This window comes from Myiozetetes cayanensis, unplaced genomic scaffold (assembly GCF_022539395.1).
Source record: "Myiozetetes cayanensis isolate MyiCay16 unplaced genomic scaffold, myiCay2020 scf5-8, whole genome shotgun sequence".
NCBI lineage: Eukaryota > Metazoa > Chordata > Aves > Passeriformes > Tyrannidae > Myiozetetes > Myiozetetes cayanensis.
Window position 1 is genome coordinate 51,978,920 of NW_026087742.1, and position 22,379 is coordinate 52,001,298.

Sequence of the window (22,379 nt, forward strand, 5' to 3'; positions counted from 1 at the left end):
TCTTTTGCTACAGCTATTGAAATCAGTAATAGAGCTTTCTTGACATGGTTTCTCATTAAAAAAAAAAAAAAGTGAAATGCAGCTATCGACTGAATCAGTAAACTTCTTTCCCATGTTTTTTTTCTGTCTTTACAATTGTTTGGCCTCTACTCCTACTGTAGTTTCACTGCCTACACATTTGATAGCTATAAAATATTTAATGCCAAAGCAGAAAAAATAAAAAACAACCTCCTTCTGTCCTACTTTATCTTCTACTACTGTCACTAACTCTTACAAAAGAAGCATCTTACAGTCTGAACATAGGTCTGCAGAGGAAAAATGTCTGAGTTAACCTTTAAATACTGTAGGTAGTTGCTGCCTTCTCTGTCAGAGAAACGTACCAAAGGAAACTTCCTTACAAATTGTTTTTGAAAGTTACACAGGGTAATGTGTCCCTTAACAAGCCAAAAGATATACAAACACTGAAAACATTCTATTCTTGAAAATATTATGAAATCTTCTGCACAGGTGGACTGAGAGTTTAATTACAGCAACCTCTGAGTGTCACAGACATCACTGTTCTCTTAGAGCTGGAGAAACAGCAACAAAAATATACATCAGAAACTAGTTTGACAGATCTGTACCAGTTATGATTGCAATCAGATGCTTGCTATTTCATTTATGTCACCCAAACATCCAAAAAATGTTGCAATATTCTTACTACTATAAGGATGTCGATTTTTAGATATCCAGTGGAGTATTTAAAGTACAGTAATAAAAAAAGTCAATGTGCAAAGGCACAATTAATGATTTAGTTTATTTTAAATGATGCTCTGAGCGCTCATTTTTTTGTCATATATGTGGAAAAAACATACACACCACTTAATTCTCATTCAAGAATCCCCACTGTTGAGATGCTGCATCTCAACTGAAGAATTCCTCTGCAATAGCATTCTAGTAACAATCTATGGTCCTGAATACAGAATTGCAGTATATTGATGTGCCTTTTTCTCATATAGAGCTAAATGCTTTGTCAAGACTGGAGTGAATCCTACTATGTTGAATATGAATACAAATGACATAATACTCCCTTTGTTTCAATGCTTCCCTTACCAAATACAAAATCACTGTTTGCTATTAAAAAGGAAAAAAAAAAAAAAAGCAGACAATTTTCATAATGAAAAATATCTTTCCAAAAACCATGGGTAATGAATAGTTACCTTTGTAGGCATCACTGTGCCACAGTGGAGCAAAACAATAACTGTCATGAAGAAAAGCACTCAATAAAGTAAATATCACTGTACTGATTTTGTGGAATAGTATGTGTATAATGTCACAGCAGGTGGTATTATCCTCAAAATAATATACAACACATACGTGGCTTAATCGCATGACATTAAGTATTTGTAGGTCCTGCTTATTTATATGTGGATCCTACTTGTATTTCAAGAATCAGTGGGGATTTGCACTTCTCTTCAACTTCTACAGTATCTTGCAATAATTAGGGAAATGTTTAAATGGGTAAATGCAAACAGGCTGAATTTATTCCAGTAATGCTTAGAGGTGGCTATGTGAGACAGCTATAGTGGGGAAACCAGTTACTTTGATGTGGCACTCACTGTGCTTGAGGTAGAATATCCTACTATATAGTATAACTTTTGGTCAGAAATGTTGATTTGCCATCATTATTTTAATTTGTTCACAGGGTGACTTAGGATGAAATGTTTGGTTTCTGAGGAAAATATGAGGGCAGCTTTGTTTTCAGAATGCTGATCAAAGTTCAAACTACATTGGTTAGTTTATGTTATTCACTATAACGTAAACTGTGCAGAAGGAAGATGAAGTTCCCTCTGTAGTTTCTGCTTTACACTTAGAAAATTCCTTAATCTAGAAGACATGCTAAAATTTGTTTGCAAATATGACAAAAAAGTGTCAGTGTATTGCTGAACAGAAGTGGGGTTGATCAAGTGCTTCATATTCACAAGAAAGCTTAAACAAAGACCATTCTGCGCTTCTCAGATACTTTATTCCTAAAGGAAGATGTTTTGTAAAGTTTGTAATTTTAAGACTTTGGTATTTTCATCTTACTATCTTGTTTAAGGATTTGACATAATTATTACATCTCCCTTGTGTTTTATGGATAAGACTTATATAGCCAGGTTCTTCTTGTAACCACTTTTAATCATTCATTTCTAAAAAGGCAATTACAAATTCCCTATCCATGGTAAACATTTAACCTCTCATGTCAGCAGGGCCTATCTTTGTTGTTCTAAAGAGATTTTAGCTGTGAAGTGCAGATGGATTGAATTAAATGTTTCAGCTCCCTGGAAATTATATGAGCATCCTACCAACATCAGTCTAATCAGAAAACTATTTCCACTCTTCTGCCTTAAATAGCATCAGTCCAGGATGTGTATAAGGAGGGGAAGAATTGCTTTAACAAATTTCTCTACCAGCTGTCCCTCAGATGGTACAAAGTGACATTGCTAGTGAATAGAAGGTGCTGACTGTTATCTGTGCTTAATAGCATCTCTCACTAGCCCCCATTCAGCTGCCAGTTAGCACAAAGCCATGTCTGCATGACTTTTAAAGGGTCTGCATTAATACACCCAGACAATCAATGGTTTCTGCCCCTTCCACAAGGACACTGGTCTGTTACCATTGCTAGATGCTGTCAACAGAAAATGACACAGGAGTCACAAAAGGTAAAATGGTGTCAATTTAATCAGTGAACAGACAAAAGGCAAACAATGCTACCCTGGAAAGGAGTATAGCAAGGAGACTCAGAGGTTGGCTTAAGCCACACTTGGCAGGTCCCAGTGAAACCAGATTGAAATTCAATGATACAAAATCCACCAATGTGACACACAGGCTGAGAGCTGTTGTTTCCATTCAATTAAAATCAGTGACTGCTGCTGGCATAAAATAAATTTGACAAAATACCAAGAGAATCTTTATTGTAGGTCAAACTATTTTCCTTCTAAACTGAAAGAAAATAACAGTGGGAAATGAGTTAGTGCAATTGTTGTCTAAATTACACGAAATAATATTTAAAAAGTCCTCTTGCAACTGCCTTTTCACTGTGAAGTTAAACAAAACTCTACTGATTGAGATGATTCCACTGTAAAAATTGAGCAATTTAAAGTGTTTACATATTTATGAAAATGAGCTGCAAGAAGTTTGAGATTCTTTCTTTTTGAATTCATACTGTGTTTTGCCCATAATTTCTCAAAAACCTGCTTGTTTTCAATGATTTATAGATAAATAACATGTTCTTATTGTGTGGGAAATTGGTTTTACAAACAGTCTATTTATGTATTTCTTTAATGTGAGTGTCTTATACTGTCAGGATGTTGTAACCTAACTGTATGTCAACAAAAACTTTTCAGCTTCCTCCTTCCTCTATGTGATCGTTCTCTCAAGGAAACCTAGGTGTTCAGCTAGGGAGGGATCCAAATAGTGTCTGACCTGACCTGCCTGGTTTACGGGAATGACTCTCACATGTCCTGCAGCCTCCATGCGGGTCTGCAAACATTTAGGCTCAGGTTTTCTTTGTCCAATCTTGAGCAACAAGCAAGAATTCATAGATTTCTTTTCTAGCTGATCTAAATCCAAAGGGCTCTTTTGTGTTCCAAAATTCTGTGTCACTTAGAGATGTTCTATGTCTCCCTCTGCCTATACAAGGAAAAGTTAGTTTTCTCATATTAGTTGGGATAACTTTGGTCCTTCATGTGTACATAAAAACAATCATGTCATGAACAACAAGGATAATTGTCAGAGTTCAGAAAACTCCCCAGATTCTTTTGTCTTCCATGTAAACTATGAATATGAAATTAGAAAAAAAAAATCTTTATTTTTTTGCAAACATGCACTTTAAAAAAATAAGATTACAAGATGCTCAAGATGATGTAACTTTCATGGTCAGGTGAACAGGCTATTTATCAATTATTGGTAATATATGAAGACTTACGTTAGTAAGATTTTTGACTAATTTATAAATTAAAATTTCTTGTTCTGTTTCACTGATTATTTGTTGTAATATAACAAGGACTTAAGAGTATTTGCAAAGAGTTTTACAAATGTATAATTTCTTGACCTACATAATCTGTCTGGAAATGATTTGACTATTCTGAAGACTTTTCTGGTCATCCACATGTCATTTCTGCATGTAAACTACTTCAAAGTAAGTGAAAGTAACTGTAATCAAAATGACTTTGCAAGATGTAAAGTGACGAGGGCAGGTGCTGGCCTGGTAATAGCTCTTCAGTCATATGGCATCCTACTGTGTACAACAGCTGGACTGTGATTTATGAATGAGGATTCGTTAAAAAAACATCACTATAATCCTGCATGGACAATTAATCTGGTGGGAAGCCACCTAAATTTGGATCCAATGTAAGGCAGACTGCTGGTCTTCTGAAATAACATGGTCAGCCTCCTTGATGAGCAAGTAACTTGTGTTATAAACACAAGGAAAGGGAGGGAAGGACTAGGCTAGGCCTGCAGTCAATACAGCTGAGAGCACACAGCAGTAAAAGCCATGTGGCTGGGCTGTCAATAAGGTCCACCTGGTGACCCACCCACACAGGGGCACAGTGAGTGGTCAGTAAACCTAAAGTTCCTCCTAAAGGGAGTGGCCACAATAGCCAAAAATCTATAAACAGACGCATACGAGGACTTCATCAGCCTGTTGCCCTTGAAGCTGCCAAAGTGCGATCTGCATAGTCATAACTATATTTCTCTCTCCTCTCTTTCTTTCTTTATCCTTTCTTATCTTAATCTCTCTTTCCTAGCTCTTGTTAGCAACTTAAACATCTATTTTTGGTATTTCACTTAATTTATGGGTATTTCACTTAAGTTGTATGGAGTTTGTGTTTGCTGAGTGTAACAAAGGATCCCTACTCCATAGGAATGCTTGCTAGTCCTAGTAATCTGTTGTAATGCTTTTGTGAATTGGGTTCTTTGTACTGGGTATTATAGTGAAATGCTTTTCTTTGGTTTGCATGTTATCTCTGTAGAACCCATTTTGCCAAAACACCTATTTTCTCACCAAAATAAAAGAAATCTCCTAGAGAAAAGTCTGTAGTCTTTTCCCTGGATGTGAATTCAGGGTATCAAAAAAACAAACTCTTTGCAAGAGTTTGTATGAACAAAATCTCTTGAAGCCTAAAATTAAAGTGTATCAGCCAGTAGAGTTGAATCAGGGTGTAACAACAAGTAATTAGTGAAATGAGTTGAAGATATAACTGCCTAAACCTAATGTGATATTCAGAACAGGTCACCTACCCTTAACTTTATCTATACTAACATCAGGAACCTGAAAGATAAGTAGTTACCACAAACTAGATGTGTATGCCTCCTATAGAACAGATAGAAAGTGTGTGAGTTGGCTGCACGAAGGAATCGACACCCACAACTGCTGTATGGAAAACAGCTAGAAGATTTTATTGTCTTTAGGGGAAGAGGAATGAACAGGTGAAGGGTCAGGGTAAGAAGGGCTAAAGGGGTTCTCACACAAAATGGCTCTCGCCTTATATATGGTAGAATAGGAAACGTACTGGAACAAGAGGTGGGGTTTAGGTGGAGCATTCAAATAAGAACCATAGAAGGAAAACATAACCTTACACAGTACTGCACCAAAAATTAACCAATAAGAATACAGGATTTACACACATGAGGAATAAAGCATAAAACATATAAAGGCAATATAATACACAATAAATAAAATACAGAATTAAGAATTTCCAAACCCCATACTAGAACTTTGGATGGGATCACTTGTGCCTTGGAAGTGCACCTTTTTCTCTTTTGACAGCCATTTTGTTTTTCAGCCTAAGATCCTCATTTTTGTGATCTTCAAAGGTATCTAATGTGAAATGAAAGCCTAATTGTCGTGGTTTTGCCCACCAGCCCATCCCTGGGGCTGACGATGGTTTTATCCAGGTGATTTCCGGACAAAAAAAGCCAATCGAAAAGTTCAGTGACACCTTTGCTAATTACATCTTTAAGAAAACGGAAGAGAAGGGTTGTGTTGCAGTTGAAATTAGGAGCAGCAGCCATGTAGAAGAGCAGTGGGCCCAAGGAGGGCCAAGGCCTCCTCCTCCTCCCCTGACCTGGGCCGGGGAGGGGCAGGTGTAGTGCTGAAGCCCTCCTTTTCTTCTGTAAAAGAGTGAAGAAAAAAAGTTTAAAAGACAAACTGCTTGGACAGAAACTGCTGCAGAGAAATTCCAGCGAACAGATAAGGGACTTCCAAGGTCAAAGCTGGCAGCCAGAGGAGAGAGAAGAAAGTTCGAAGGGGAGAGAGCTGCTTTTTCTCCCTTTCGCTCTCTCTTCAGCAGGGAAAAGACTGAAAAGTAATCCCTGCCACTTATAAAAGTTTGTTGGAGTGAAGAGACCCCCTATGTGGCTCACAGAGGAGCTTGTGGATGTATCAGAAATTTGTGACTTTGACAGAGAGAGAAAGCCTTATGCTGGAGCAGAAGCAGCTCGGGTGAGGCAGAGTCCTGTTAAAGACTTTGTGACCCTTGAAAAGGACGATGTTTATCCCGGAGCAAGGACAGCTCGGACAAGCTTGGGATCTCAGTGAGAGATCCGTACTGCTGGTGCTGAACATTTGTGACCCTGAGAGAACCTACGCTGGAGCAGGAAACAGCTCAGGTAGGAATGTTGGGATCCATACTGCTTTTGAAGATTTATAACCCTGAAGGGATGAGGTTTATGCCGGAGCAGACGGCTCGGGTAAACTTGGGATCCGAGTAAGGAATCTGTGCTAGACCATGTTGGAGAGGTCTATCAAGGACTGTTTTCCGTGGAGAGGGACCTCCATAAGGAAACAGGGGTGGACTCTTAAACCATTATCCCCTGTAACCCTGTGGAAGAAGATCCATAATAAGCAAGTGTTCCCTTGCAAGCCTGTGGAAGAAGACCCTTCAGGACCTGGGTAACCCCCAGCCTTCAGTTTTAACCCAGGAGGGGGTAGGCCCAGCCCTGGAGGCCAACACAGAGAAGGAGAAAGAATTCCAGCTGTGATGAGGGTGCTGCAGAGTTACTGGAGAGAGAGCTGGAACTCCGAGAATGAAAACGGAAACTGCTTCTCCTCCTTGGACTGATATAAAGGGGGGGGAGAAGTATTTTTCTGTAAATACATAGCACCTTTTACTTAAGTAGAATTGTTGTAGATATAGTTCTTTAGTTTTAGCTTGTTAATAATAAATGCTCATACCTTTTTTCCCAATCCAATTTCTTTTGTCCGCATAAACCTTTTCTCAACTGATTAGTAATTGTGTGGAGGGTGTGAAAGCGAATTGAGCCAAGGTAAAACCACGACACTAATATAATGATGTCCATTTCTGAGCAACATCAAGCTTTATACAAAAGTATGATGCTGAAAACCTTCTTTAATGAGTTTTAACAATGTAGCACATCAGAAAATATGTTTGGAAATTAGAGTCATGGTGCTAAAAGCAAAATTGAAAGTAAGAAAAAGAAAAATTGAAAGTAAGAAGAAAGCTTTTCTATCTTCCAGTATACAATCACTGGATCTCTTATGTGCCTGAATTTTTTTACTTAGATTTTATCTATTTGAAACAATATCTTTCCTAAGGAGTATGAATAAAATTAATACTTCTAGTGGATCTGAACTGTATCTATAGTACACGTGACAATCATAAAAAGTTTGTAAATGTGTTAACTTTTGTCTTCATAACTCCATCAGCAGAATTCTTAAACATTAATGAGAATAAAATAAAAAGAGTCAAAAATATTAAAAACCAATTTACATTTAAATTGTAGTTATACAAAAGACAGTAAACATCTTTAATATTTCACAAAAAAACCCCAACCAACCAAAAAACCAAACCAAACCAACCAACCAAACACAGCCCACAGCCTCCCCCCACCTCTAATTGTTCTGTCCTAGGTTTTTTTGAGACTGTGTGTGCACACACATGTGAATAGATTCCAAATGTAGCAGTTATGTGCACCTTTCTGCTTTTGTCATGAGCCTGACTTCAAGACTTTTTCCAGACAGCATATTTTCCTCTCTTAAGGTAGAAGTTTATGTTAAGTACAAGTTTAAGTTAAGTACATCCTGAAAATTACTATTTAATTCTTAAGGGAGTCTAGATGATATTACTTTTATGGATATCAACACAGCAGAAGTCTAAAGTTATTAAGGTTAATCCTATTCTATGAATATGTTTGAGGAGTGGTGTTACACTTGGTTTCAATACAGATGTCAGCAAAATCTTGCACACAGAGCTCCAAGAGACAGTCACAGAAATAATATGATTGTTGTCAAGATTTCCTTTTGTTATAATAGTCTTTTATTTCCAATATGTTGAAATACATAGGATAAATTTTGATCTGTTGTATTTTGAGAGTAGAGCACTAACTACATTAAATAATACAGTTTGGACACTCAACACCTGAAAAGAAAGCAGTCTGATCTTGTTTCTGATCTGAATCTTTCATAACATTTTTGGCGTACCCTTGGATTTTTGACCAGAGAAGTGTAGTAAGACGTCAGAAAAAGAAAAGACATTTCAAAACAGTAATACAATAAATGACATATTTTGCCTGTTTATAGATGAAAAGTTGCCTATTATTGATGCAGTAAATGGTTTTCAGTCTGAATGGATTTATTTCTTAACTGCACTGATACCTCAGAGAAAAAGAGGATAACATGCAGAAAAACAAGCAGTAAAGCATCAATCTTTAAAACACAAAGGCAGTGGGACAACTCAGCCACTTATTATAAACCACTTCTCCATGGCTGTGTAAGACATAAGATTGTGCTCATACATGACTCTCTGTAGAACTAAATTTAAAAAAAAACAAAACCGTTTGGGGGGTGTTTCTGACAGTTGTATAGCTCAGATACACAGTATTATTCCAGGTTATTCACAAGCCTATTTTATTGTTATTTCGTCATTCTAGTATTAAACATTACAAATTATATTTTTCCATTACTTCATTTGGTGAAAACCATCTTTTAACTAGATTCATTTGTGAATTACTTCCTATTTGATCAAAGGGATTGTTAAAATAGCATAGCACTGTAACTGAATATCCAGATTGAGTAAGTAATCCAATCTCATAGCTGACCCTGTATTCAGCCAGGGACCTCCTGAAGTCCCTTCAGCATGAACTATCAAAGAATACTATTCAATTCTCATCATAGCAATACTTTTTTATTCCTTCCCATTCCAAGATTTACCCAGAATTTTTATAGTTCAAAAATACTTTCCTGGTTATCTGTACACTGTCATGGGATACATATTCCTTGTTCTGCCTTTACAATGTAAACTCTGCCAGACAACATTATAGGCAGAATCATCACTGAAATCTATAAATCTACAAATCTACACATCACTATAATTTCTACATGGCAAACAGTCAAGTATTTTCCTTCTCAGGAAACCATTCTGTGTTCTATGCTTAGATTTATTTTTCCATACTCTTATGAACTCTTGTACAATAGTTGCTTCAGAGAATTTCAGTTTGAGAATGTTATAGCAAAGGGGGAGGAGGATTACACAAAAGTCTATAAATTAAGAATTATTTCACATTATGAAGGTATCTTGAAATCTCTACAAGAATGAAAATATTGAGGGTTGTGTGAGTACACGGGAGAAACAGGTTCTGAAACATGTACATGTGGAGGACAATAATAGTATTATCAAGAGGAGTATTTTTGCAGACAACCTAAGCACCTCTAAGAGGATATGAAAGAATCTGTGTGTACAAAGAGGAGCTGAACCCTGAGTGACAAGATGCAAAATGCAAAGTCTGGGTGGAAAAAAGTGGCTTAAGACACATAATTATATGTTGACTTGTAAAGTCTTTACTTTGAAGTTGCTTTTGCTGTATTGAGATTTTGCTTTAAAGTCACTTTGGCTGTATTGAGATTCTATCTATTTCTGATAATCATGTCTAAAAAGAGGAAAAGAAGTCTGAAACCAGTGTAATGTTTTCAATACAAAATAAACAATTCTGTTTATGGGGGCTTCAGATGTGTATTAGGATGTCAGTGATGGGTTTGAGCCACTGATTTCTTTGCATGTATTGCCTGCATAGCCTTCACTTTTACCATTGAACCAACAGGAGTGAATACATTTTGTTTCAGTAGACACAGTCTGCGTATCTTTGTTCTGTCTGTCTGATATTTGGGAATATTAGAGGCTCTGTTGCTCAATTTTTCTCTGTTAGGATCAGGCAATACCATTTTTGAACTGTTGACTGGCATAGAATGTAATTTATGAGAAGCAATTGACTTTTTTTCTTTTTGATGATGATGATGCACACAACCTCCTTGAAAACAGGCAGGATCAAGTACTTCTAAGTACTTACATCCTTCTGCTTGAAGATGACAGATGGCTTTGGTAATTCTTACACCCAGTTTCTGTTTCTCAGGAATCCTGCAATTATCTTGTTTTCTAACTGCATGAAGAAACAGATAGCCTCTTGATGACAAAGACTAAGAGCATCTCAGACTTCAAATGAGTGTATCAGGTCACTATAAGCAGGACCTTATGTAAAGCTACCTTTCATTTTTTGGACACAGAAAGGAGGAAAACAGTGCTTTCCTTCAGAATGCTTTTTCTGGTTTCAGATACATGATTCAAACAGAGCGTTTTCAGAATCTCCCCGTCTATATTAGGACTGTAGTCAACCTCAGCTATTTTTGTGGTCATTGAAAGATGATAGCATATTCCTACAAGTCCACCTCTGATGATAATTTTTTAAAAATTTTTTCCTCTTTCTCTTAGAACCTAACTATGACTTAGGTTCTAATTTAAAGTATTTCTCCAGTTGCACTGAAGGAATCTGGGTTCAAATGTCTGGTGTCTTCTTCAACAGTTAAGTAATAAGAAAGAGGAAGTATTAAAGAGTGAATAATGTCATATATCTTAAAAGTCCCTCGTCTTTTCATGGTCAATGGCAAGCTGAATGAGTCAGCAGCACCCTGACAGCTAGGATGGCCAAATGCGTTCTGAGGTGCTTTAGGCACAGCATTGCCAGTTGGTCAGAGGTGATTGTCCCACTCTTCTCTGCACTGGTGTGGCCTCACCTTGAATATTGTGTGCAATTTTGGGTACCACAATATAAGAAAGATGTAAAGCTATTAGAGAGCATCCAAAGGAGGGTCATGGAAACGGTGAATGGTCCAGAGGGCAAACTGTACAAGGAGTGGATGAGGTCACTTGATTTCCTCAACCTGTAGAAGAGGAGACTGAGGGGAAACTGAGGGCTCAGTTGTGGTCTACAGCTTCCTAATGAGCAGAAGCACAGGGGCAGGCACTGATGTCTTCTCTCTGGTGGCCAGAGGACCTATGTTAGAGGACCTGAGGGAATGGCATGAAGCTATTGAGGAGATGTTTAGGTTGGATATTAGGAAAAGGTTTTTCACTCGGAGGGTGGCTGGACACTTTAACAGGCCCCTCAAGGGAGTGGTCATGCACCAAGCCTGACAGAATTCAAGAAGCATTTGGACAATACTCTCAAGCACATGGTGTGACTCTTGGGGATGGTCCTGTGCAGAGTCAGGAGTTGGACTCAATGACTCTTTTGGGTCTCTTCCAACTCAGGACATTCTATGAAATACAATTTAATAGCATTTCAGAGAGGGAGCTTTAACATCTATTGACTCTCTCAGAAACGCTGTTTTGATACTATCAAACGTGTGTTCATACTATCCCCTCCAGGTCCCACTGCCAGGTCTCTTTCCCCAGTTCCCTGTGCCTTTGGTCTAAAAGTTCATTTTTAGATTAGTTTAATAGACTTTTTCTGAACTTTATCTTCAAATGAAGATAACCTAATACTTGCTGAAAGAATTATATACTGGTTGCCAGAGATGGAAAAATGGTTTTCTGGGAATAACTACCTCCTTAAGCTTTCTTACAGCTTTCATTTTTATTTGTAATGTACTAAATGATGTGAAAGCCTTACTATGTGGTGGAAATTTTTATTAACGAGAAATCCAGAAGTGGATAGATGCACAAACAGTACAGACTCCCTAAGAAAATGTTTTAAAGATTCATATATACCATAGGTTAAGTAATTTTTATCCCAGTCTAAATAAGTGTGATTTTGTGCTTAAGGTTGCTGTATATTGAATGAAATGTTGAACAAGCTCTGAAAGATCTTCCTCATTTCCCACTACCATGCATGCATGGACAAAATCAGTCAAGCTAGGAAAATAAAGAGATAATGAGAAACTAAGCATCTATTTGCATTCCCAAGAGGCTCTGTTTATTCAGATGTGATATTTCCTCTGTAAATTTAGTGGTTAAAAGGAAAACTTCACCTGAAATCCTGGATGAAGAATTATTGATGCAGAAGAAAGGGATAATAAGAAAGATAGCAAAATGACCTTATTCTCCAAAGGGGTAAAAAGTATAAAATTAGATCCTTTATTCCTAAAGGAAACAAGGCCAAAACCCCCCAAAAAATAACTCCCCCAAAATGGGGGATATGCAAGAAGTCAGTACATAAAATAATTTTTTTTCTGGACAGATGGATAAACTGACAAATCCTTGCAAATGTCTATGTTCCTAGTTAAAACAAGAGTTTACTTTTCTAAAGGAGTAGAGGTTGGAGTTTTTTCAGGATTGTAAAACTTCTATTTCTATTTAAAAGCTAAAACAAAAAAAAAAAGGTGGGCATTTACTTTTTTTTATTATTTAAGTACATGTATTTACAGCAACAATCACTGCAACAACTAATCAAATATGGGGAGACTTAGCACCTGAACTTGAATGAATACAATTACACACTTTAAATAGATGCCTAAATGCCTTATGTATTTATTCCAGTATGTTTTATGTGTTGTGATCTAAATGCTGAAGAAAAAGCTTCTCCTTAATATGCTGTTTTTACAAAACCATTTGTTAATCTCTTAATGTAACAGCAATGAATATTACTGAAGACTATGCTGAAGCTTACTGACATAATTTCTGAACAATAGTAAAGTGAGAAGAATCCATTCTGATCTAATGTCAGTTATGTGAAGGTAAGCAAATCAAAATTTTATATTAAAATATAATTTTAAGGTAAAAATGTCTAAGATGGCCTATAACTGCTTCTGTTAGATAACAGAGATGCACTAAATATTGTAACAGCTAAACAGCACAGTCTTTCACTGTCCAGTCTTTCCATCATTTGGTCCAAATCAAAGCCTTGTCTGGCTTTTAAAATTATTTGAACATCTCAGTTTTTGAAGGCCTTTCATCTCATCCTTGTTTCTTCAACTTAATAAAAAAGTGAATGTTGACATATTTTTATTCTGTACAGATGTACAGGAGCATTTACAGCATGTATTTTTCATAGAAGTTTGCTAATTGAAACGTAAAGTGCAGATTATACACATCAAAAACACATTTCCAGTGACTAAATTAATCCATGTTATTCAGGGGACTACAGCAATAATTTTTTCTTATTCTTCCCTCCTCTGCACCCCCACCTTGCCTCACCCCACAGGTTATAAAATAAAAGAATTTTATCATTCTACAGCATATGCAACCCAGTAACAAAATCTTTATGTGGGCTAAATATCAGATATGGCACAATTCCAGCTTGTGCTTGAGCATTTTACTCTCTGTAGTGTGCCCTGTTTTCCTATCTTTCTGTTAATTTTATTTCCCTTAGATGACAGCTGACTGGTGAAAGGAAAGAGTGAAGGCTTGTGGGAGTAGGAGTGGGCTGTTTAAATGTGATTGGAAAGAACTTAACTCTGAATAAAATTATGTGCTTATGTTGAGTCAATTTACCACCCATACACTTTTTGCATATAACTGAAAAAGAAGAGAGAATGAAGGGTGCGAGGAAGACTAGAAAATTAAATACTGTAAAGATATCAGTAAAGAATTAATTTAAAATAAAAGTAAGTTTTTTCTTTCTAACCTGAAGAGAGGAATGTTCCATGGAAACAAATTTCTAGATGTCTATTTCTTTATCTCTAAATATCCTGGATACTCTCAGTGAAATGTAGCTTGCATTGCAGTTTACAGATACAGTACGGATGCTCTTATTTTCTTTCTGGATTTGTTCGGAAATGAAAACACCTGGTTCTATGAAAGACTTTATGTGAAGTCTAGATATAATTACATAATATTTTTTAAATGTAAATCAACTAAGTATCTGTGTTTTATTATCTTCCACCCTTCCCCTGTACCCATTCCCAGTCAGTGAAACACAGGAAGGAAAGAGAACAGAAAGGATAGTTTTGCACTTAAAACAGGAATTCACTTGTTTGATTTGTAGTACATCATATACTCCCCAAAATTACACTGTTTACAACCAGCATTTGCTGTTTGAGAGTTCGAATATGGATAGGATTTTCTTAGAATTTACAAGTAAATCTGTTTCTTAGTATATGAGTTAATTTGGAAGTTGTTTTTTTTTTTTTAATTTTGTCACAAATCTTTTAAATAATAAAGTATTTCTTCAGACCTTCTACTTGCAAAATCTCACTGCATGTTGTTACACAGGCATTACCTGTAATTTGAATACTCATTTTAGGATTATATTTATATTTAAGTTTTTTTCTAGTATTATATATATGACAATTTAGCTTCAGTGACTTTTTCCTCAAAATGGCATCTAATTTCACTGCTGAACACAAGAGCAGTACTATTTTTGAGGAGATTGTAGGCCAAATTTTATTTGCTTTAAAATTCTTGCTGTTTTTGCTACTTCCCACCCTCTTTTCTTCTTTCAGATGCATTACCCAATTCTACTTCTTTTAAATAAGGAAAGAGAACTCTAGTTAGTACATATTTCTCTGTACTTGAAGCAGAAAACCAAGTGTTGTATACCCCCCAAATTTAATTTAATTCCCTTAGATGCTCATTATCCAGGACCTGGAAGGCTAGAACATTTATTCTGTTGATTTCAAAGGTTACAGAATTTCAAGCTTATCCTGTTCTTGCATAAATAGGTGAAAATGAGAAAACTCTACTCCAGACAGCAGTTCAAAGATACCTGATTAGGTTTTATAGAGCAACAAAACTAGCAATGTCAATCTGTGAGCTCAATTCGAGTTTCCTTTCGTAAAAGCATCAAGGCTAGCTGAGTAGAATAGAAGTGATAAGAATATAGTTATCATTCATCTTATCCATTTGTTATTCTTACCTGTTATATACCACAGATTGCTAAGAGCAGGAGCTTGACAAAAAAGGAGTAAAGGCATAGTAAAACTGCCACCGTTTAATATTTTGTAGAACAGTTCACCTGACTAATCAGTTTCTTGGTTCAGGTTTTTCCAGGTATTGTGATGGAAGACACAAGTATTTTCTTATGATATTAGGCCTTTTATCTGGGGGAATCAATGGCCGTATTCCCTTGCTTAGAATCACGCATTTGTTCAATTTGATTGTAATTCTGATTAGGTTCCCTCCCTTCAGCTCTGTCGTAACTCTCTGTTGAGAGCTACTATAGAGTAACTTTCCAGAATCAATAAGGATACCTGATGTCATTCCTGTTTTTGATGCCGGGTATACTCTTCAGGTCTAGGTCTTTGGCACACTGAGAATTTAGCAAACTGGAATGAATGTTATTTGCAAATATTGCAAGATACCATTTCCATATACCATTAGCTTTCAATGTCTTTTCAATGCTGTTATCATTCATGATGCTGATGATGCTACTCATTTTTTTATCAAAAGTGCTAATTAACATTACATAACACTTAAATAATAGGTTTAATAACGTGTTATTTCATTAATACTCTTCATTACATCTAAAACAACCTCAGATTGATTACTCTTCCTTTTCTTCCTATTTATCTACAAATTAATCTTTCAATTTGAATTCATGTATTTATTCACAAAAAGATTCTTATGAATTTTTCTGATGAGTTAAAAATTATTATGAGTTGTACATATTTTTGGTAATTTGACTAAATTTTAATGATGTTTATATATGAGCATTTTTATCATAGCTTTGAATTAGGTTTTCTACATTTATCTGATTTAGAGATGCTTTATAATAGGCTAGAAATCCTGTAAATTAGTCCTGTTTCAGTTGATCTAGTTAACGTTCATAGCTATAACGAGTAAGGAGCTTTCCTGAGTAAAAGGATCAGTTGAATTAAAGACCAAGGAACCTAATTCAGTAATCAGAAACCTGGTTAAAATACTGGCATTTGTATAACACTTAACAGACACTATCTAGCCTAGTCTTCATCAAAGAACTGAGGGAAAATCATTGTCTCCCTAAGGTATAAATATGCATATGTATATGCAGGCATGTCATGTTCATGAATATTATTTTCATTTCTTTGTATGCATACAAAACAAGGAAAAAGACTCAACTAAATTCCAGAACAGGAAAAGGAACAAGGAATAATGCACAGAATTTTGAAAATCCAAAATACATGTACCAAGCCAGTATGTGTGTACATATATAGGTACATTTTCAAGTGAGACTCACTGTCGTGAGTTCTACCACTGCCTTAACATAATAGGGTTTCAAATAGAGGAATACTGTAATGAAAATTAACTTTCATAGTCAGTTTTGGCTTCCTCCTCCTTCTGTTGTTTGTTCCTTTTATATGCAAACACAGGAAAGCTCAGAGATCAGAAAAAATATTTTTTAATGTCCAGCAGAAATAGTACCACCCAACTCAGTTATAAGATTTTTTCTTATGGTACTTATTAAATTTTCTCAGCAGGTTTTTATGTTCTCCATGCTCAGCAACAACCAGCTCTTCACTTCCATAAAACAACATCTAAGCTCCACAAAGAATCCATTATCTGTGGAATCATAAATACAGTCCTTACACAGGAGAAGCACACAGAGGAAGCACTCTCATCAGAACCATTTGATTAGAATACCATAGGAAAGTCATCTGTCCCTCTGGTGGAGGTGGTTAATATCTTTAGCCTAGTCATGTAGAACTGTGATAATTGAGGTGTCTCAGCTTGGTCACAGTCTGTGATGTTCTGTAGTTTGTTAGCCAGTGGGACTAATACAGCTGTATTGCACTAGAAGTCAAATTGTACCAGAATGCACAGAAGTATCACTCAGGAAAAGTTTTTGATGATTTGCTCATCTAGTCATTTCTTCTTGCTTACTAATAACTGTTGCCAGAGATTTCTTTCACCTTTCTTCTAACCTTTTTCCACTTTAGCTTGTTAAGATTTTTCTACTTTTTCTTTTTTTCCCAAGATATGCTTCTTCATGGAAGTAAAAAGTTTTCACAGAAAATGCTAGTTATGATAAAACTTTCTAGGCTTCAGGGTGAAATTGTTAATTATAAAAGGCCACTACATAGAATAGACCACGGGGCATAGTGGTTCAGCTAATCATGTCAAAAGTGAGCAAAATTTTAATGTCTACACTAAGCTTTTTAAAGCAAGAATTAAGTTTGGCTCTTCCTAACGTCAAGCAAGTACCCTCATACCTTCTTGTCTTTGAAGGGATTATTTGCTTAGTGATAAATTTGTTTTATGCTGTCAGGAAATATCAATAAATTTCAACCTCTTGACATTTTATACGTGAAAGAGAATTCTTCTTTACAATACAATTTTACCATTTCTGATTAAATTTACTTACTTACCACAGCCCAAACTTATGGTGATCTCCTTATCTCTGACAGCTCAAATGCTGACTTTTTTATCTTTACCCTACAATAATTCAAATAACATTGTTATGGGCTTGAATTCTAGTGAAGTTCATAGCTTTTTCTGATGTAATTTTTCAAAAGTACTCATTTTCTATGAATCCATACAAAAAGTGTTATTTACAACATTGTCATTGTACAATAGAAAAAAAGAAATAAAAGTGTACTTGAAATAAGCAAATGAAATATCAGATCCTGTCTGAACATATGTAAGACACAACTCCTGCTGTTTAGCTGACAGCTATAATTCATTCTCAGTTCTCCAAATAAAGACAAATTATACAAATGGAGTGAGTAGCAGACAAAGAAGGTTCATTTCTTTAACTAAATATATTACATTTGGAATGACCAAAAGTATTCCCAGTAGTCACTAGCTTCTACTCCATAGGTCTCTCATGGGTTCTGTATTGTATCTGCCAGCTTCTTAAACACTGGACATCTCAGAGGAACTCAAGTGTCACTTCAAGCTTCTGTTTAGGCAACTGGCTCAGGTTCTGTATACCTATTTCTTTTTGACCAAGGTTAACATACAGGCAGTTAGGTCATGTGAATCTTTCATGTACCCCTCATCAGTGCAATTTCATTCTGAAAATGTTACTGTCATGTAAAGTTACAGTAAGTAGAGGGTGCTTATTATATATTTTGATTATTTTTTTAATTGACATTAATAATTCTGGTAATAATGTATTCTTATAACCACAATAACATGATTCAAACCAATGTTTGATATCTATATGAAAATGTAGAAAGTTGGAAATTTAAACCAAAATTATTAGTTAGTATTCAAAATTTATGTAAACTGCTGTGATATCATATTTAAAAAACAGTAGCAATTTTTATGGCATCTGAGCATTCAGGAAGATTGCCAATCGTAAAATGAGTTCCCAATGCCAAAAGGAAAGTGCAATTTATAGTTGCTGAAACATAAAGCATCTGCTGTGTTCTGTATTCTTTTTCTATATTTTTCCCTATTAGTTCTTTCTATATGATGCAAAATTAGGATTTTTAAAAATTGTTCTCATCAAGCTTTGAGGCAAAATGTCTCAGTTCAGAAAACTATACTTATGTATTGTTTTGTCTTTCTTTTGCTTTACAAAGGGGATTGCACAAAATTTCTTTCTGAACTACCTTATATATAAAGTCACAGAATACAAGTTTCCTGTGTTGCCTGGGAAACAGCTTTAAGTAAACCAAAAGACCCACATTTAGTTCGGTATAAAAATGTTGACTTGGAGAAGTATACTGATATAAGTTTGGAGCTTTAAGTATGGTGGTATCTATTATGCAACTGATTAAATTTCTGCAAACATGGGCTGCTCTATATTATGAAGCTTTCTGGTGGGCCCTTTGCCAGAAAAGCATGGAATAACATTATGGACTCACTGGACAGTTGCCAAGGAATTTTCTACCAGGCAATTTGTGAACTGATTATGGATCCTTCATAGGCTACAGACAAGTTCAAAGGGATCATTAATTACAGAAAAATCAGGCTGAAAGTTGCAAGTATCTGCTTTTAAAAAAGCATCAAGTTCAAATGAATCACAGACTTATCAGTTAACCCAGCTCCAGACAAAGCACTACGAAACTGGTAGATATCATCAGAATTTCTTTGGATTACCATGCTGGTGTTTTTCTCAGGACACACTTTACTAGCCCTGTTTGCATCTAGTGTATTTTTAAATGCTGTAGAGCATTCCTTCTCTAAGCCCCCATAATATCTTTCAGCCTGTTTGGATTTCCTCAGTACCCTGGGGCATTTAAAATAGCATCACACTGGAAATTTACATAGCTGAATATATCCCAAAGTTAAAATATTAAAAGGAATTTAGGGCTCTTAGGCTTCATTTCAGAGATCTGCTAATTTCATTTGCTAGTATGCAGGAGTCATGCCATTTTAGATGCCCCACGGAACTTACTTCACCTGTAGCTGCATCATCGAATTCTGCATCACAGAAAGGCTTGGTTTGGAAGAGATATTAAAGATCACCTAGTTCCAACTCCCCTACCATGTGCAGGGACACCTTTCACTGGATCAGGTTGCTCAGAGTCCCTCCAATCTGGCTTTGAACATTTCCAGGGAAGACACATCCACAACTTCTCTGGGTAACTTGTTCCAGTGGCTCCTCTCCTGTCAAGTGAAAAGGGGTAGAAATTAAGGATTTCCTGTTTCACCTGTATTAATATATTTTTTGTCTATTAGCGTCCCCTTCCTAGGAGTTCAATGCCTTTAAAGTCCAAAAAAAGTCCGAAAAAAGTCCAAAGTGTCTCCTAAGGGGGGACCCTTCACTGGACAGATTCACTGAGCTGGACAGGACTTTCGATTTATGGGGACTGCACTTAATAGCAATGAAGAACCTTCTCAACAAGGTTTCTCCTACGAGTTATTCTGCTGTCAACAAGATTACCAGCACCATGGGAAAAAAAAAAAAAAATGACTAACTCTTAGCAGCTCACGAAATAACTTCTATTAATACAAATCTGTGACGACTTATAGGGTTTGCATTGTCGATGATAAAGTTTAACTGCAATATTCCACTTAACTAATAAAAACTTCAAACCAGAAGCGCTCTCTCCAAAAACAACACAACTCCCTAAGAAGCAACAGTTCACGATAACACCTCAATACAAAACTCAAGCAACCCCCTCTGTGACAGATCAACTGAAAAAGGCTAGGACAAAATTTAAACACCCTCGCTATCACAAAGCAAAGGAAAGAATATATCTGCTTCTCACTAGCACACACTTTAACTCACTACCACCAAGAAATACATACCTTAAGGCAAACCATGTACAACGAGTTGGAGTACACAGTGTAAGGCAACAAAGTGCAACATAGAAAAAAAATAAGGTAAAATACATATAAGGTATAGGACAAGCTAAAATTAGTAAGGCAAGGTAAAATTAGTATCTATAAGGAAAACATATAAAGCAAAGTAAAAAAGATGAAAGCAAAGTAAAATAAGTGAAGTACAATTAGTAGGGTAAGGATAAAATATATATAAGGCAAAATATAAGGAAGTAAAGTACAATTAGTCTATAAGGTAAAGATAAAATATAAAAATGGTTGCTCACCTTGCAGCACCCTGAGGAGTGGAAGGAGAAAAGGCAACCAGTCAGTTACCCCCGCAGAAATGATTTTTTCTTATGTCCAATCTCTTTTCATAATATTTTCTTAGGCAGTTTGAGTAACTGCAGTCAATAAACTAATTTTTGGAGTGACAGACAGATGACATAGGCCTAAGGGTCAGCTTCCTGAGTTCCCATCAGGTAGGATGTTTGGGAAGAAAGGCCATGCTGTCTCCATACCATTCCATCCTTTGTTGATCCTATCAGTCTGTTGCTGGGAAGTCTCCCCTGGTGCTGGGGTCTTTTGGGAAGCCATCAGGAGTCTCTTTGTCCCTTTTCGATGCAGCCTTATCACCTTACAATGGGTTTCTGGGAATGTCCCCTCCGGGTGCCGGGGTCTTTCCCGTAACTGCTCAGGACTGTGGCTGTGGCCTTAAATTGCTCTATCACCTTACACCTCCTTCCAATAGCCTCTATGGATGTCTTGGATATCATAGTGGCCCCTTCAGTCTTTCAAAGAAAGGATTTTCATGTCTTATTCCAGTAGGGGGTTAAGGCTGGTAAAATTTGGCTACTTCCACTTACTCAGTGGTAAAATATTGATGTGTATAATTTCACGTGCTCCTCACTCTTACCCGTTGAGTGTATTATGTTCTGAGAATGTCTGACAGCACTGTGGTATGGATGTGTGCGTATCAATGCAAGTTTGACTAGACTCTGATATGTCTATATGCTGGGCTGATGTGGCCAAAGGCTGTCTAAACTGAAGTTGGTTCATAACCAAGTGGCTTGAAGCATATGTAGAGTGAGTCTGAAAATTTCTATGTATACAGGTGCGTACCTACACACTCTTCATTTTTATGAAGAGTTCTGATTATGGTGGAATTTATGGGAAAAAATTGAAAAAAAAGTATGAAATAATGGAAGACCTTATTCTCTTATAAATAGAGAATTAGTTCATAAAATCCCTGTGAACATGTTTTTTCTTTGCTGTGGATGCCCTTGAAACATCTGGGATGAAATACACAAATTCTATATAAAAAAATTATCAGTTTTACTTAATAATTTTGATGCCTACATCACATAATTTGTCTCAGCTGTTTCAGGCTGTGTGAGTGAATCCAAACAGTAAAAAATATTTTCAAGAGAACATAAAAATACTATAAATGTGTTTAGATACACTGATGGTGGTTCAGAAACTTATCTGTGACAAAACCTGGGAATTTTTTTCCACTTTTTAAAATATGTGTTCTCTCATTATTTTCAATATGAATATTTTTTACTATCCTTGCAAAGCAGTCTGTGTGGGACTTTGTGTAGCATGTGTTAGTGTGTGAGAAAGGACTAGAAGTAAAGAGTACAAAAAATCTTTAAACACTTCACTACTGTAGGAAGTAGCAAAATAACACATTTTCTGGTGACCAAGCTGACTGCTGGTTATAACATCTTGGTACTCACCAGAGTTGTATAAATCTTTTGAAATTCTCTAATACTTTCTCGTGCTCTAGCCACTCAGTATATTAAAATCATATATAATAAAGTCCAGAACTAGTCTTCTTACATGATATTAATTATGCCCATAAAATGCCTAATGGGAGAGTCAACCCTGATTAAGTACTTTCAGCACTATTAGCTGTAATAAATTTAATATACAGTTGGCTGTAAGCATTATTTACACATACACCATTATGGGCTGGAGTTTCCAACTCCT

General features: G+C 36.1%; 1 long non-coding RNA gene across 1 annotated transcript in view; it reads left to right on the plus strand.

Moving 5' to 3' along the window:
* LOC126649652 (uncharacterized) overlaps window positions 1-12,990 on the plus strand; it is a 66,175-nt gene extending 53,185 nt beyond the window's left edge. The window contains exon 3 of the long non-coding RNA XR_007631113.1: window positions 12,890-12,990. This is a non-coding gene — a long non-coding RNA (uncharacterized LOC126649652). The remainder of the gene's footprint in view (window positions 1-12,889) is intronic.
* The last annotated feature ends 9,389 nt before the right edge of the window (window positions 12,991-22,379 follow it).